This window comes from Macaca thibetana, chromosome 16, assembly GCF_024542745.1.
Source record: "Macaca thibetana thibetana isolate TM-01 chromosome 16, ASM2454274v1, whole genome shotgun sequence".
Taxonomy (NCBI): Eukaryota; Metazoa; Chordata; class Mammalia; order Primates; family Cercopithecidae; genus Macaca; species Macaca thibetana.
The window spans coordinates 24,501,692-24,518,201 of NC_065593.1; the positions used below are offsets into that span (position 1 = coordinate 24,501,692).

The 16,510-nt window shown below is 39.6% G+C and overlaps 2 protein-coding genes and 1 pseudogene across 4 annotated transcripts in view; 2 read left to right on the forward strand and 1 right to left on the reverse strand.

Moving 5' to 3' along the window:
- Positions 1-16,510, reverse strand: part of SSH2 (slingshot protein phosphatase 2) — a 306,380-nt gene that overhangs the window by 142,566 nt on the left and 147,304 nt on the right. The window lies entirely within an intron of this gene.
- NSRP1 (nuclear speckle splicing regulatory protein 1) overlaps positions 1-16,510 on the forward strand; it is a 554,990-nt gene that overhangs the window by 130,021 nt on the left and 408,459 nt on the right. The gene's annotated exons all lie outside the window — the stretch shown is intronic.
- On the forward strand, positions 13,156-13,281 carry LOC126940028 (uncharacterized; annotated as a pseudogene).

Sequence of the window (16,510 nt, forward strand, 5' to 3'; positions counted from 1 at the left end):
AGACCATCCTGGCTAACACGGTGAAACCCTGTCTCTACTAAAAAATACAAAAAATTAGCCGGGCATGGTGGCGGGTGCCTGTAGTCCCAGCTACTTGGGAGGCTGAGGCAGGAGAATGGCGTGAACCCAGGAGGCGGAGCCTGCAGTGAACTGAGATAGTGCCACACTGCACTCCAGCCTGGGCAACAGTGCGAGGCTCCGTCTCAAAAAAAAAAAATGCTTAAGTAGAAAATGCTTAAAGTACTTCCATTACTGTGTATCCATGTATCCCTTATGGTATAATCACTGTAAAACAGTGAACACTGGAGACTTACATGCTGACCTAACTGTATTCCAGGACAGATCTGAAGGTACGCTGAAATGAGAATGAAGGATGTAGTAGATATGTTTTTGCTGCTGTGACAAAATTTCAACATGCGTAGATCACTTGAACTGATGCCAAAAGCAATATGCTATAAGCCAGGGGACCTAATCTGTAGTTCTAACATAGTCATTTAATAAACTGAGACTGGCCAAGTCCCTTCATCTATAAAATGGGATAACAAAACCCTAAGGAAATGTCCCTACATCTGTTCTTATGAGAGTTGGAAAATTTTTAGAAAGGAATCTCATCCTTCTGGAGAAAATGTATTTAATCCAGTTAAGCAGTCACCTAGTGCAAAGCAGTAGAGCCCAGTAGTTAAAAACTCTGGCCTTGGAATTAATAGGCCAGGTTTGGATCATACTGCAACCATTAGCTATGAATTTCAGTTACTTAGTCTTTGGCTCAGTACTTGGCACTTAATTTATGAAGTTATTGTGAGGATTAATTAATTTACATAAAGTACTTAAAAGAGTGCCTGGCACAAAAATTTACTCTTTCGCTTTAATGTCTGGCAACTTGAAGGTAAGACTCACCGTGCACCTTATTCACTGAGAAAAATGAAAACGTTAGAGATTATCCTCTATGCTCTTCCACAAATCTGAAAAATAGCTAAAGTGGACAACATTAAAAAGTGGCAATGATGCTGATATCAGAAGTTCCAGGTTCTAGCTGCTTTGTCTATGGGCAAACCTTAATCTATCCTAGCCCTACTTTCTTTAATCTTAAACTGGGGTAATCAGACTGAGGTAATGTTTACCTCACGGGCTGATTAAGATACAGGGACAAAAGGCTGGCACAGTGGCTTATGCCTGTAATGTCAGCATTTTGGGAGGCCGAGGCAGGTGGATCACTTGAGGTCAGGAGTTCAAGACCAGCATGGCCAACATGGTGAAACTCCTTCTCTATTAAAAATACAAAAATTAGCCAGGCGTGCTGGTGGTTGCCTGTAATCTTAGCTACTCGGGAGGCCAAGGCAGGAGAATCGCTTGAACCTGGGAGGCAGATGTTGCAGTGAGCCAAGATTGCACTGCTGTACTCCAGCCTGGGTGACAGAGTGAGACTCTCCAAAAAAGAGATACAGGGACAAAAGTACTTTGTGAACAACACCAAATTTTTTTATTGTTATTATCATCATCATCCATATATTGGTCAATCAGCTTTCAATAATAGAAAGCTAGTTGTATTTGTTTTCTTTCATTACCCTGAAGTTGACGAATGAATGAATATTAAAATACCCGTCTGGGCACAGTGGCTCACACCTGTAATCCTAGCACTTTGGGAGGCAGAGGCAGGATAATTGCTTAAGCCCAGGAGTTTGAGACCAGCCTGGGCAAGATAGTGAGACCCCATCTCATTAAAAAAATAATAATAATAAAGAAAAAAATATATATATACAAATTTCCCCTATGTACCACCATTTCATCCAGGAAGTCTTTACTATGATTGTTTGCCAGGTAGTTTTACATTAACTCAGTATTACTATCTGTAGTAATGTGAAATGTGCAGTGCTCAATTTTTGTATTTTTAAAGCTTTCATGTAATAGCTTTAATTTACGTAATTTTAGTTTTAAAATACTTAGTCATAAGAAAAAATGATTATACCACAGGACCTATTTGTATTTTTATGTTTTCTCTAAGGGCTCAATGTAGAAAAATAAACGGTAAATTAATCCCCTGAGTATCAAAAGGAAGAAAACCAACACTTAGAATTACAGAGTAATGCAACATTCTGTCTCCTGTTAATCTGTAAAACATTAGGACAAAACTCTCAAGATAATATCTGAATTTTCACCAAGAGGTATCTTACTACACTTAGTCAATGGCATTCTTTATATAATACAATAAACCAAACTCTGTAAACAAAAGCAATCATGTTTTGCAATCACCATGTGGCTAATTTTTTAAAAAAGAATATCTGACCATAGTTTTAAACACTGGATTGAACAATGTCACTGAACCTTTCTAGTCTTTTCCATAGAACTTTTCCTCCATAAGAGTAATGGAAAACACTGAAAAGATCTGCCTATCAACTGTAGGAGAGGTGATCTCTAACGCATTCATCCCCTCATGGTCTTAAACACCATATGCTCCTGTAGGAAGAGATGCTGAAATGCTGCTTTCTTCAGGTTACAAAAGCCCCAAACTCTATTGTTTAGTAAAAATAATAGGTATTTACAGATCACTTTTCACATCAAACACACTTTACAAAACATTTAACCATTTAGTCCCCACTTTATCTCTTTAAATGTTTTCTTTTTTCTTTTTCTTTTTTTCAGACCTCTCCGAGATGAAACATTTTATTTTTTAAACTAGTTGTTTTTAAAATAATATTAACACATGCTGAATGTTTAAATCACTTTTTAGAATTCAGAAAGGTAAAATAAAAGTCACTATTCTCATTCTCATCATCTTACTCCCAGAGATGATTGTTATTAATATTTCCAGAAATTTTGCTTGTATACGCAAGCAGCAATAGATTGTAGCTGCTCTTTAAGAAGCACACACGCGCGCGCACACACACACACACACACACAGAATTATACGTATTACTCTGCTTGCATTCCCCCCTACTTATCACTATACCTTAGACATTTTTTCCATGTTATTGTAAATCTCCCTCATTCTTTCAAATGAATATAAGGCATTTTATTGTACAATCATACATAATCTATTTAAACCGTCTTTTACTTATGGGCATTTAAGTTGTTTCCAGTCTTTACTATTATATACAATATCACTATGAACATGTGTTTGTATAATTTTTGTTCATGTCATGACAGGGATATTGAAAAAAATATTTGTGCATACATGTGAATATACTTGTTGGATCAATACCTAGAGGTGGAATTGGCAGTTTGAAATACTTTAAACATCTTAGGACTTGGTAGATATTGTCAAACTGCCCTCATAAAGAGTTTAGCTTTTTATTTTCCTGTGCATTCTAAGTGTCTCCTGCTACTCCATGATCTATTAAATTAACTCAGGGCCCGATTTGCTGTTCTATACCCCATCTTTTACACGTTACATTAAAAGCTAAAAATATATATATTAGAAAAGTAAAATATGCTTATGGAAATAAACTAGAAAATTTATAAAGAAAAACATTATGAGGAAATATATTATGGATTATTGTTTCCAAAGAACTACTTAGACTATAACAAGATAAATGTAAATTTTTTTTTTTTTTTTTAGACGGGGTCTTGCTCTGTCATCCAGACTGGAGTGCAGTGACACAATCACAGCTCACTGCACTCTCAACCGCCTGGGCTCAAGCAGTCCTCCTGGCTCAACTTCCAAGTTGCTGGGACCGCAGCCATGTGACACTACACTTGTCAAGATGAGGTCTTGCCATGTTGCCCAGGCTGGTTTCAAACATCTGGGCTCAAGTGATCCTCCTGCCTTGGCCTCCCAAAGTGTGGAGACTACAGGTATGAATCATCATGCCTGGCTGGTAAATGTAATTCTTAAGCTACTTTGAAGATAATATAATATTAAATTCAGAAGATTTTAAAATTATTTATTTACTTCTATTTTAGGAATATATTGGAGCTTTTCTATAAATTCAGAAGATATTTTAAGATCTGTTCAATGATAATGCTGTAGAACTTATTATAGTTGAATGAACCAAATGTGGCCTAATACCATCAGTATCCTAGAATGTAGTAAGACAGAGATAGAAGAATGGGAAGTGATTTTGGGAGTAACAAAGAATGGAGGCTAAAGGAGCCAAGAAGGTTTTGAAAATAAAATAACTGAAATTTTTGAGCTGACATTCAGTGTGTGTCAGGTGCTCTATTAAGAGTGTACATGGCCACTTTGGGAGGCTGAGGCAGGAGGATCCCTTGACCCCAGGAATTTGAGACCAGCCTGGGCAACTTAGGGAGACCCTATCTCTGTAAAAAAATAAATAAATTTAAAAAATAAAAAAAATAGAGTTTAAGTGCACAATCTCACTTAATTCTTATAAACAATCCTGATTCTATTATTATCTCTATGAGGCTCAGAGAGGTTAAATAATTTGCCTAAGATTATACAGCAGTATTTCAAATCCAGTCAGTTATTCTGGCTCCAGAACCTTCTTTCTTAAACAGTATTCTATATTGTCTCCATGATGATGGAGGTTCATTACAGGTTTAAACTGAAAAGGTCTATTGCCAACAGGGAGAATTCTTGGGGACCTTAAATACCTGACTGCACTTGGTATTTTCTTCTCTACTTGATCCTACTGATGCCTAGCATGGTTCTGACAAAAATAGGGACATAACCTGGTACTAAATATAGCAGTAAGATGATCTTTTGGCTGCTATATACCATCCTCTTGCTACCAGATCCTTTAGAACTCTGTATTTCAAACTTATATTCATCACATTTTCCAAAGCACTTATATCTAAAGATATTTTTGTTTTCGTAGTTTTTACACAACATCCTACATGAAGGAGGCATTTAATGTATTTGTGAATGATGATGGCATCACCATCATCTTATTAGATGTTTAAAACTACTAGCTGGCTGGTATTATCATTCCTTGTTATAGTTAAAGAAAAAGATGAATCAGACTAACATTGAGTTGATAAGAAGCCTAGATTCTAGGCTTATCAGATGTGTCCAATTCATCCTACATATTATTGACAGATAACTAAATTCAGTTTGACTAATCTTTAATACCTGTATGCCAGGCACTATGTTACATGCTGATTATCAAAATGAATGAGTTAAATAACTTTTACACTAATTCCCTACTCAAACTCCCCAAATACTTCTCTATTCCCTTTCAGATCAAGTCTAAACTCTTCGTTCTAGCCTTCAGATCCACCATAATTCAAATCCTAATACAATCCAGTCATTACGGCATATAATCCTCAACTTCATCCTTTCTCTAACATAATCAGTGTAACTACCTTTCAAAACAAATTTTTGCTATATTTAGTTTTTTTTTTTTTCCTTTCTTTTTTTTTTTTAGACAGAGTCTTACTCCATTACCCAGGTTGGAGTACAGTGGTGTGATCTCTGCTCACTGCAACCTCTGCCTCCTGGGTTCAAGAGATTCTAGTGATTCTCATGCCTCAGCCTCCTGAGTAGCTGGAATTACAGGCTTGAGTCACCACCCCCGGCTAATTTTTGTATTTTTGGTAGAGACGAGGCTTTGCCACCTTGGCCAGGCTGGTCTTGAACTCCTGACCTCAAGTGATCTGCCCGCCTTGGACTCCCCAAGTGCTGAGATTACAGGCGTGGGCCACTGTGCCTGGCCACCTTGCCCAGCCTGTTTAGATTATTTCTATCCTGTCCTTCTATATTTTTATAATTAAGTAACTTTTTTTTTTTTTCAAGATGGAGTCTTGCTCTGTCACCCAGGCTGGGGTGCAGTGGCATGATCTTTCCTCACTGCAACCTCTGCCTCCCAGGTTCAAACGATTCTCATACCTCAGCCTGCTGAGTAGCTGGGACTACAGGTGTGTGCCACCATGCCCAGCTAATTTTTGTATTTTTAGTAGAGATGGGGTTTCACCATGTTGGCCTGACTGGTCTCGAACTCCTGACCTCAGGTGATCTGCCCACCGTGGCCTCCTAAAGTGCTGGGATGACAGGCGTGAGCCACTGTGCCTGGCCCAAGTCATATTCTCCTATGTTTAAATTGTTCCCATTCTGAGACCACTTCTATTCAGCCTTTCAGGTTTTCCATGTATAACATATTTTTCAAGACCTAGTTTAATTCTCAGCTCTTTCAATAATCAGAAACTCTATAGTGTTTTCATATCCATCTTCACTTGATTCTAATTAAAATCCTGTGTAGGTAAGAAGAGCTAGCTAGGATTATCAGCTTTATTTTACAGATGAGGAAACTAAGGCTCTGAAATTAAGGGACCTACCCAAACTCACATATTAAGTGTCAGAGCTAGGATTTGAACCTACGTCTTCTGATTAAGTCCAGTGATCAATTCCTGGTTTATAGTATGCTGTGACACTTTTCTAAGTCCTCTAGAATTTATAATCTATATTATGTTATTCGAAGTCTTATTTTCTATGCTCTATTTTGTGGCACATAATGCATATTTACATAGACAACAATTAGAGCATATTTATTTGTTGTCCTCTAATTGCTGCCTATATAACTTATCTCTCTACTGGAGCAAATCAGACACTGTAACTCTTTTGTGGACTTCATATAGCCTAGTACAGTGCTATGCGGGTCATAAGCACTAAATACATCCTGGTTAGATGACTGATCCTTTGCACTACATCACTTTATATCTTTCTTAAGGCCATCTTTCTTTCACACACACATTATGCTCTAGTAAATATTTCCTTAAAGAATCAATACATTAATGATGGAAGTTCTTTTTCCCTGGGAGCACTCCCTCACTAAATAAGGAGCAGCCCTTAAGACTCCTTTTCACCGCCTTTACATCTCTCTCTTGCTGCCTCTTGTTCTTTGGATGGATACCTCCTTCATACACAGAATTCAGTAGAGGGCCTGAAACACAACCTAGTAAGTAGGTAAGGGTTTTATTTTTATTTTCAAGCCTGCTCTAGACTTTCAGGAGCCAAAAGTTCAAATCACAGCATGACTGATTCAGCCCTTTCACAAGCAATTTAGTACTATGCAGTTTGTTTAGGATGGTCAAGTTTCCAGGCCCTGGCAGAGCAGCATCATTATCTCTCTTAGCCTTCATGTATCAACTTCCCTGGCCATATTTCACTTTCTATGTCTTTCTTCTCTGAAATCAGGTGAACATACAAAATCAGACACACATACAAAATCAGACATACATTTTTCAACAACCATGTCAAATATGTTCAAGGATTTACCACAATATTGGAAGTTGTTTTTCCTCTCTGGATTAGATAAAACCAACAAGTATGCAAAAATTACACTTCTCAATCCTTAGTAGAAAGGGGGCACTATTTATTATTCTTTAGCTAGTACATCAACTAACTGAGAAAAGGTAAGTTTTTTTTTTTTTTTCAGATTCTATTCAGTCCACCTCACAGCAACATAACAGCAGATGTTATCCTCATTTTACAAAATGAGGAAATTGAGGGCTACCATAGTATGAGGTGGGACAGAACTAAAATCAAGTCTTTTTTTTTTTTTTTTTTTTTTTTTTTGAGACGGACTCTTGCTCTGTCACCCAGACTGGAGTGCAGTGGCAGGATCTCGGCTCACTGCAAGCTCTGCCTCCCGGGTTCATGCCATTCTCCTGCCTCAGCCTCCCAAGTAGCTGGGACTACAGGCGCCCGCCACCACACCTAGCTAATTTTTTGTATTTTTAGTAGAGATGGGGTTTCACCGTGTTAGCCAAAAATCAGGTCTTCTTACTCTTAGTTAATTGCTCTTTCTCTCTGTGGTGGTGAATTTTAGGCATCAATGTAACTGGATTACAAAATACCTACAGAACTGGTAAAGTATTACTTCTGGGTATGCCTCTGAGGCTGTTTCCAGAGACGACTGGCATGTGAGTTGGTGGACTGAGTGGGGAAGATCCAGTCTCAATGTAAGCAGGTACCAACCAATCTACCTGGGCTGCGGGGCCAAGATAGAACATAAAAGGAGAAAAAAAGCTTTCCTCTCTCCTCCTGGAGCTAGGATACTCTTCTTCTCCTGTCTTTGGATGTCAGAACTCCAGGCTCTCTGGACTTGGAACTCCAGGACTTACTCCAGTGAACCCCTCCAGGTCCTTAGGTCTTTGGCATTTGACTGAGAATTACCCTAAACGCTTCGGCTTTGAGGCTTTTGGACTTGGACTGAGCCACACTACCGGTATCCCGGTGTCTCCAGCTTGCAGATGGCCAGTCATGGGACTTCTCAGCTTCCATAATTGCATGAGCCAATTCCCCATCTGTCTGTCCGTCTGTCCATCCATCCATCCATCCATCCATCCATCCATCCATCCATCCATCATCCACCCATCCATCCTATTAGTTCTGTCTCTCTGGAAAATTCTTACTAATATATCCTCCATTACTCTGCCGGACATCCAGACTTCCCTTGATGACCCCTTTGTATACAAAAAGAAAATCAACACTGCACACCTGGAATCCTACCTAACTAAACAGGAAGACTAAATCAGAACTGAGTTTCTATCCATAGAAATAATATTACAATGTAAAAAGAAAAGAGGTCCTATTCCTTGTCATTACACAGTAGAATAGAAAATATATATTTAAAACTTATATACAGTTTTTGTTTAATTACATTTTTAAAAACATTTTACTTTTACCTGGAAAATCTTTTGTTTTTCAGAAATCTTGTTTTCTAAGCACCTCATGAAAAGACGGCAAACATTTTGACTCTCTTTTCTGAAGAACAGTATTCTACAAATAATACTAATCTTCAACATCTTAGTTTTTTTTTTTTTTTTTTTTTTTGAGACAGAGTCTCGCGCTGTTGCCCAGGCTGGAGTGCAGTGGCGCGATCTCGGCTCACTGCAAGCTCCGCCTCCCGGGTTCCCGCCATTCTCCTGCCTCAGCCTCCTGAGTGGCTGGGACTACAGGCGCCCGCCACCGCGCCCGGCTAATTTTTTGTATTTTTAGTAGAGACGGGGTTTCACTGTGGTCTCGATCTCCTGACCTTGTGATCCGCCCGCCTCGGCCTCCCAAAGTGCTGGGATTACAGGCTTGAGCCACCGCGCCCGGCCAACATCTTAGTTTTATTAAATGCTCTTTAATTTCACTTTGTAAGATTTCTCCATCAGATGGTTTACACATCGCCTTTTGAGATTATTAAATATGAATTTTGTTAAAGTGATATGAAGACATTGGCAGTTTGAGAGATCATTGGGTTATTTTTATTTATTTATTTATTTTTAGATGGAGTTTTGCTCTTGTTGCTCAGGCTAGAGTGCAATGGCACGATCTCGGCTCACCACAACCTCCGCCTCCTGGGTTCAAGCAATTCTCCTGTTTCAGCCTCCCGAGTAACTGGGATTACAGGCTTGCACCACCACGCTTGGCTAATTTTTAGTAGAGACTGACCATGTTGGTCAGTCTGGTCTTGAACTCCTGACCTCAGGTTATCCGCCTGCCTTGGCCTCCCAGAATGTTGGGATTACAGGAGTGAGCCACCGCGCCCAGCCATTTGGGTTATAATAGGAATCTTTCCACAGTGTCTGTTTCCTTAAAAATATATTTAAGACATAAACATATGAATAAGGAGCCTATACATACATGTTTCAAGGTAAGAAAAACCATGTATATAAGGAGTTCCTAAAGTTTATACTGTTTAAACTCATAAACATAAGATCAGAAGAGACGGAAAACAAAAACGACCTTATACTAAACTCAGCAATTCTGAATTGTGTTCATAATAAACCTTTCCTAATAGCCTTTTACTTTTTCATCCAAAACAAATAACTTGTAGTGAACAAGAAGGAAAGTATGTTAAGTTAATTTTTTTTTTTTTTTTTTTTTTTTGAGATGGAGTTTTGCTCTTGTTGCCCAGGCTGGAGTGCAATGGCGGGATCTTGGCTCACTACAACCTCCGCCTCCTGGGTTCAAGCAATTCTCCTACCTCAGTCTCCCAAGTAGCTGGGATTACAGGCATACACCACCATGCCCAGCTAATTTTGTATTTTTTAGTAGAGACAGGGTTTCACCACGCTGGTCCGGCTGGTCTTGAACTCTTGACCTCAGGTGATTCACCTGCCTTGGCCTCCCAAAGTGTCGGGATTACAGGCGTAAGCCACTGCACCCAGCCTATTAACTTTTAAAAGTTTCCTACATACTTCCTGGAGGAAAGTGAGATTCTAATTTTGGGGGTTGGGATTGGAGAGTAGAGAAGTGGATAAGAATGATGGGCAAAACTTTGGTTCTTATATATATGCTGCTGCTTTTTTAAAAATGAAATTTTTATTCAATTGGGAAAATCATACTGGGAGAGGGTAACAGTACTATAAAAAGTTAATCATCCGGTCATGAATTACATTTAAAACTGGAAGGTGCAGGATGGCAAGACAAGCAAGAAGCTCAACATTGCCAACTATGGACAACTTGAGTAAGTTTGACTTGTGTTTTACCTTAACCACCAGACCATTCCTTCTGTAGCTCAGGAGAGCACCCCTTCACCCCATTTGCTCGCAGTATCCTATACTCTTTGTGCTCTCACTGCAGTTCCCTTTGGCTTCCATGTTTTCCTTGTTCCCCTCCATGCCTAGCTGGATTGCAGAATTAAGTTTATGATTACCAAATAACAAAACAAAACTGTAAGGTGCCTATTGCTATACAAGCTTCCCTAGTTTCAATTTATACATTTATCACTCATTTACTCAGTAATTTAACAATTAGGTAATTCATGCTTATTAATTGCCAGGGCTTGGATTGGACCTTGAGGATAAAAAATGAAGAATGCATGAGATCTGGCAGCCTAGAAGGGAGACAAACTGGAGTGTGAAAAATGAAGCCCTTCTTTATCTTTCCCTTCTTTCTTTTCCCTTTCCCTTTCCTTTTTCCTTTCCCCTTTCTTCTCTTTTCTTTTTTGACAGGGTCTGGCTCTAGCACCCATGCCAAAGAGCACTGGCGCGATCTTTGCTCACCTCAACCTCTGCCTCCCAGGCTTAAGTGATCCTCTTGCCTCAGCCTCCCATATTATGAACTTTTCATTACTAAATTTATTCACCAAATTAATATACAACAGAATTGCAAATAATACAGTTCTCGAACAGAATTAGCAGCAAATTCACTAAAACTTTTTTCTTTTTAATCAGTGAGGAGACCATCCTTTGAATGTCATTTTTTGAGGATATATAGCTGTCTTTTATTTGTAGGTTCTGTTTTTTTTAATTCATAGAAAAGAAAGTCCTCTCCTGATCTGAATGTATGCATTCAAACTTATTCCCTAGGGTTAACCTTGGCTGTTTCATTTTGTCTGTAGGGTAGGGACTTATCCTGAGACAATGGTCTTGATAAGTTGGTAAAGCCATTCCATCACAAGTCATCAGTACTTTATCTGTGCCCTTGAGTTTTTCACAACATGAGTTGGTTTTAATTTTCAACATAATCTGAAAAAAATTCTTCAAATGCTTCAAATACTCTGTGTTTTGGGGAAGACATCAGGCCTAGCAGGAATTTGGATCATGAGCAGCTTATAGAATCAGGCTCTGGCTAGTAGAATCCACATATCTGCCTGTGTAGACTCCTTCAGTAGCAGCTTGGCATGGTTCTTGCCAAGGTCCTCTGGAGCACTGCTGCTCTGTTGCCCTAAAGGTTGAAGGCCAGTTCAGTACTGAGGAAGGTTCTATTGGTGGTCTCAGCAAAAAGTGATAGCCCAAAGCCCAGAGACTCCTCAGGGTTGGCTCCTTTCATGTGATCCATGTAAATAAAGTAAGAACTTGTTGAACATGCTCCTCAAGAGTGCCGTGATTTAGTCAGCCATCTGAGGTGATACACCTACAGAGTATGCTATTCCTCTAACACTTTGGATTTTTCTAGGATCTGTGAGCTGAATAGGTCTCAAGATCTTCCTTCAGGACGTAAGAAAAATATTTTACCACCTCTATGAGGCATGCCCAACACACCATCTTTAGCTCAAATAACTTACCAACAATCCCAAACTATCTCAGCAGAAGGTTGTGGTCATAAAGAGCCAAGCAAAGAAAGTTTCCAAGTAAAGCCACCACTGTAATGGACATTTCAGTTGTGCTCCACAGACCCACCATACAAAGGCCTACTTAATAATTAAGGGTTGTTCTTGTTTTGTTTATTTTCGTTCAATAATCATTAGTTTTTCCATCCACTAGCTTTGTGAAGTTGACTTCAAAATGTCTGAAGCCTGCATTGTGGTCTTTGGCATGGATCTTTTGGAATTTGATGGGTGAACAGACACTGACACAAGAAAGTTGCAGCCTACAGAGGTGAAAAAGTGGATCTGGATTGTCATGTGGGTGCCATAGAGTTATAGGGGGGCTATCAGTGAAGCATGGAGGTGATGGTGATGGCTGTGGCTTCAGCTTCCTCTTGCAGTCCTCATGACTATGTCTTTTAAAACGGATTAACTTTTAAAAGGATATTTGTATAGCATTTTGCAATTACTGAAAGTAGGCTTTTTATTCAAAAAAGTACAGAAACCACATTTTAGATTGTGGCTAAAATTTTAAATTCATGGCTGGGTGTGATGGCTTATGCCTGTAATCCCAGCAGTATGGGAGGCTGAGGCAGGCAGATCACCTGAAGTCAGGAGTTCAAGACCAGCCTGGCCAACATGGTGAAACCTCATCTCTACTAAAAATACAAAAATCAGCTGGGCATGGTGGTGCACATCTGTAATCCCAGCTACTCGGGAGGCTGAGGCAGGAGAATTGCTTGAATCCGGAAAGTGGAGGTTGCAGTGAGCTGAGATCTCACCACTGCACTCCAGCCTGGGTGACAGAGTGACAGAGTGAGACTCCGTCTCAAAAATAAAATAAAATAAAATAAAAATACATTTATTATGATTATCAGCTATTTAATCATTAAATCTTATACCTCACAGCATCTATCTAGTTCTTATTGGAAAGGCCTCCTTGGCTTTAGTAGTTAACACATACATACTTATGGATTATTGAGAATTGTTTATTTTGATGGAGGCAAACTCATATACTTTTAATTACTAGCCCATCCTATTTAAGGACTCATGCTTTGCTTATAAAGTGTTACTCAGGGACAACCTAATAAGAAAATGTATGGTGCACTGAAATAATGAAAATGCACAATTCCATGGTACCTACATTCATTCTGCAAAGAATAAGGACAGAAAGAGAATCTTCCAAGCACCAATCCTTGCCTTTAGAAAATTGAAATTTCATTACAAACAATTCTTTCTACAACCACCTACTGGTTGATCTTACATTTCATCTGGTGTGCAATGGCTGCAAACAGCAGCCTCCTTGGTAGTGTTTGCAGCCTGTTGCTTGTATGGGTTACTCTAATGGATGCTGGAGACAGCCCTTTCCAATGTATATTCATGTCTCTGACCCTGCACTATCACCAAACTAGAAAAACAAAAACAAAAACAAAACCTGATCTGGAGGGTCTTTGAGATAGAGGTCACTGTTACCACATCCCTTCCTGCCTTGCAGCCTGTGCAGCCTGCCATGAGTGAGGGGACAGCAGATGGGAACAGTATCCTCTCAACTGTTCCTCAAGAGTTCTTGACTGTCAGCTCTTTCCCCTCCCATGAAAGGAATTCTCCTGGTATGATTATACTGTTGCCTTTTCCCATTCCTCTTTCCCCTACTAGGAAAAAAAAAAAAAAAAAAAAAAAAGTACTGCAATGAATGTGAGAATATTTGTTCTAACATTTTACAGTTTTTCAATGAGAACTGAATTACGGGATATATAAATGTTTCGCATGGTGGAAAAAGGGTAGAGGTCACAATTTCACAGCTACCCAAATCACACTTCTCTGTTAATAAAGGAATTCTTTTAATAAAGTCATGTAGCCTGGATGGGCGTGGTGGCTCACGCCTGTAATCCCATCACTTTGGGAGGCTGAGGCGGGGTGATCACCTGAGGTCAGGAGTTCGAGACCAGTCTGGCCAACATGGTGAAACCCCATCTCTACTAAAAATACAAAAATTAGCTGGGCATGGTGGTGTACACCTGTAATCCCAGCTACTCAGGAGGCTGAGGCCAGACAATTGCTTGAACCCAGGAGGCAGAGGTTGCAGTGAGCCGAGATCACGCCACTGCACTCCAGCCTGGGTGACAAGAGTGAGACTCTGTCTCAAAAAAAAAAAAAAAAAAAAAAAAATAGCCAGGTGTGGTGGTGGGCACCTGTAATCCCAGCTGCTCATAAGGGTGAGGCAGGAGAATTGCTTGAATGCTGGAAATGGAGGTTGCAGTGAGCCAAGATCATGCCACTACACTCTAACCTGGGTGACAGAGTGAGCCTCCATCTCCAAAAAAAAAAAAAAAAAGAAAACAAAAGAAAAAAAAAGTAAGTCATGTAGCTAAGAGGATTTTCTTACTACTAAATAATCAGCATTGATAGGCCATTTGAGTTTTTATTAGTCTTTGGGTTTTTATAATATCCAGCAAAACAACTCTTCCAAAAGTCAATTTGGCAAAATCAATAATCGAAGGGACATTTACTTTGTTTGTTTTTCTTATACCATGAAGAATAACATCTGGGGGAAAAAGTAAAATGATTTACCTAGATTTGAAATATATACCTAATTTTTTTACTAGTGGAAGGAAGGAAGGAAGGAAGGAAGGAAGGAAGGAAGGAAGGAAGGAAAAGGAGGCAGGGAAGAAGGGAGGGAGGAAGGAAGGCCGGCCAAATTCAGTTATGGCTGTGATAATCAGATTTGCTTTTCAAATCAGATTTAAGAACTATGGCTTTCACAGCCACCAGATACAGTACACATCATATAAATATAAAAGTGTCTGTGAATACATTCTTCAGAAACAAAGAATACTTCAGTGAAATGAAAATTCTTACTGCTGTTAAATAGCTAGGAAAAGAGCCTTTAAAGGTGTACACTTAACCATCCCAGCAAGGCTACTCTGTACAATAGCAGACATTTAAGAAAATGAGAAGATAGCTCACTACACCCCCTGGTGGCCACCCCCCAAACACTTATAAACAACAGATAGTTCTCTATTCTGTACAGGAAGTGTAACCCACATGGTGGGAGGTTCACAGGGTGCAGAGAGGCCCACAGCAAAAGATGAACGGTGGCTGGGCACGGTAGTTTACGCCTGTAATCCCAGCACTTTGGGGTCCAGAAGTTTGAGACCAGCTTGGCCAACATGGTGAAACCCTGTCTCTACTAAAAATACAAAAAATTAGCTGGGCGTGGTAGTGGGCCCTGTAATCCCAGCTACTTGGGGGGCTGAGGCAGGAGAATTGCTTGAACTCAGAAGGTGGAGCGTGCTGAGATCGCCCCATTGCACTCCAGCCTGGGCGACAGAGTAAGACTCTGTCTCAAAAAAAAAAAAAAAAAAAAAAAAAAAAAAAGATGAACAGTTTCTATGTGATCAGTTACAGCCACTTTCTAATAAATGGAAAGCTCTACTTTTGTTTAAAAACAGCAACAAAACAAAACAAAAAAACAACTCTGGCCAGCCGCAGTGGCTCACACCTATAATCCCAGCACTTTGGGAGGCCGCCGGATCACCTGAGGTCAGGAGTTCGAGACCAGTCTGGCCAACATGATGAAATCTCATCTCTACTGAAAATACAAAAATTAACCGGGCGTGATGGCACGTGCCTGTAATCACAGCTATTCGGGAGGCTGAGGCAGGAGAATTGCCTGAACCTGGGAGGCAGAGGTTGCAGTGAGCCGAGATCATGCCATTGCATTCCAGCCTGGGCGACAGATCGAGACTCCATCTCAAACAGCAACAACAATAAAAAACCCTCTGTTTCTCTTTCTAATGTATATTTCCTGTCCTAAGTGCAATCAATATTCAGCTTCTCCATGAAATGTTAACATCATCACTCTATTTCTTAAAGAAGAGTGAGGTGATAGAGCATTTTATTGCCAAATGGCTCAGAAAAAAAGTTCCTTGTATTGTGTTTATAATTTATCTGTAAGTATGAGATTGTTTCAATTTTTTTTTTTTTGAGACAGTGTCTTGCTCTGTCTCCAGGCTGGAGTGCAATCTCAGCTCACTGCAACCTCTGCCTCCTGGGTTCAAGCGATTCTCCTGCCTCAGCCTCCTGAGTAGCTGGGATTACAGGCATGCGCCTCCAGGCCCAGCTAATTTTTGTATTTTTAGTAGAGACGCGGTTACACCACGTTGGCCAGGCAGGTCTCGAACTCCTGACCTCGTGATCTACCTGCCTCGGCCTCCCAAAGTGCTGGGATTACAGGCGTGAGCCACCGCACCCAGCCTAAAAATTTTTTTAAAGATAAAAAAGATGAGGATTAAATTATCAGCTCATATTTACAATGGACCTGCTTTTTTCCCCACTTTTTCTCCCTTTTTAAAATTTAAGTACAATACTTATATTCTCAAGGTTTATATAGTCTTTAACTAGAACATATATATACTGATGCAGAAATACATTTTTCCTCTTTTCACAGCTGAAAGATGGGCAATGTAGTAAATATATTGTCATGATATTTAAATCCATAGAAAAATTATTTCACCAAATAGGTTTGAATAAAGATGAAGTCCTATCTCAAAGATAAAAAATAAACAGAGCAAATACATGATAAAGAAAAC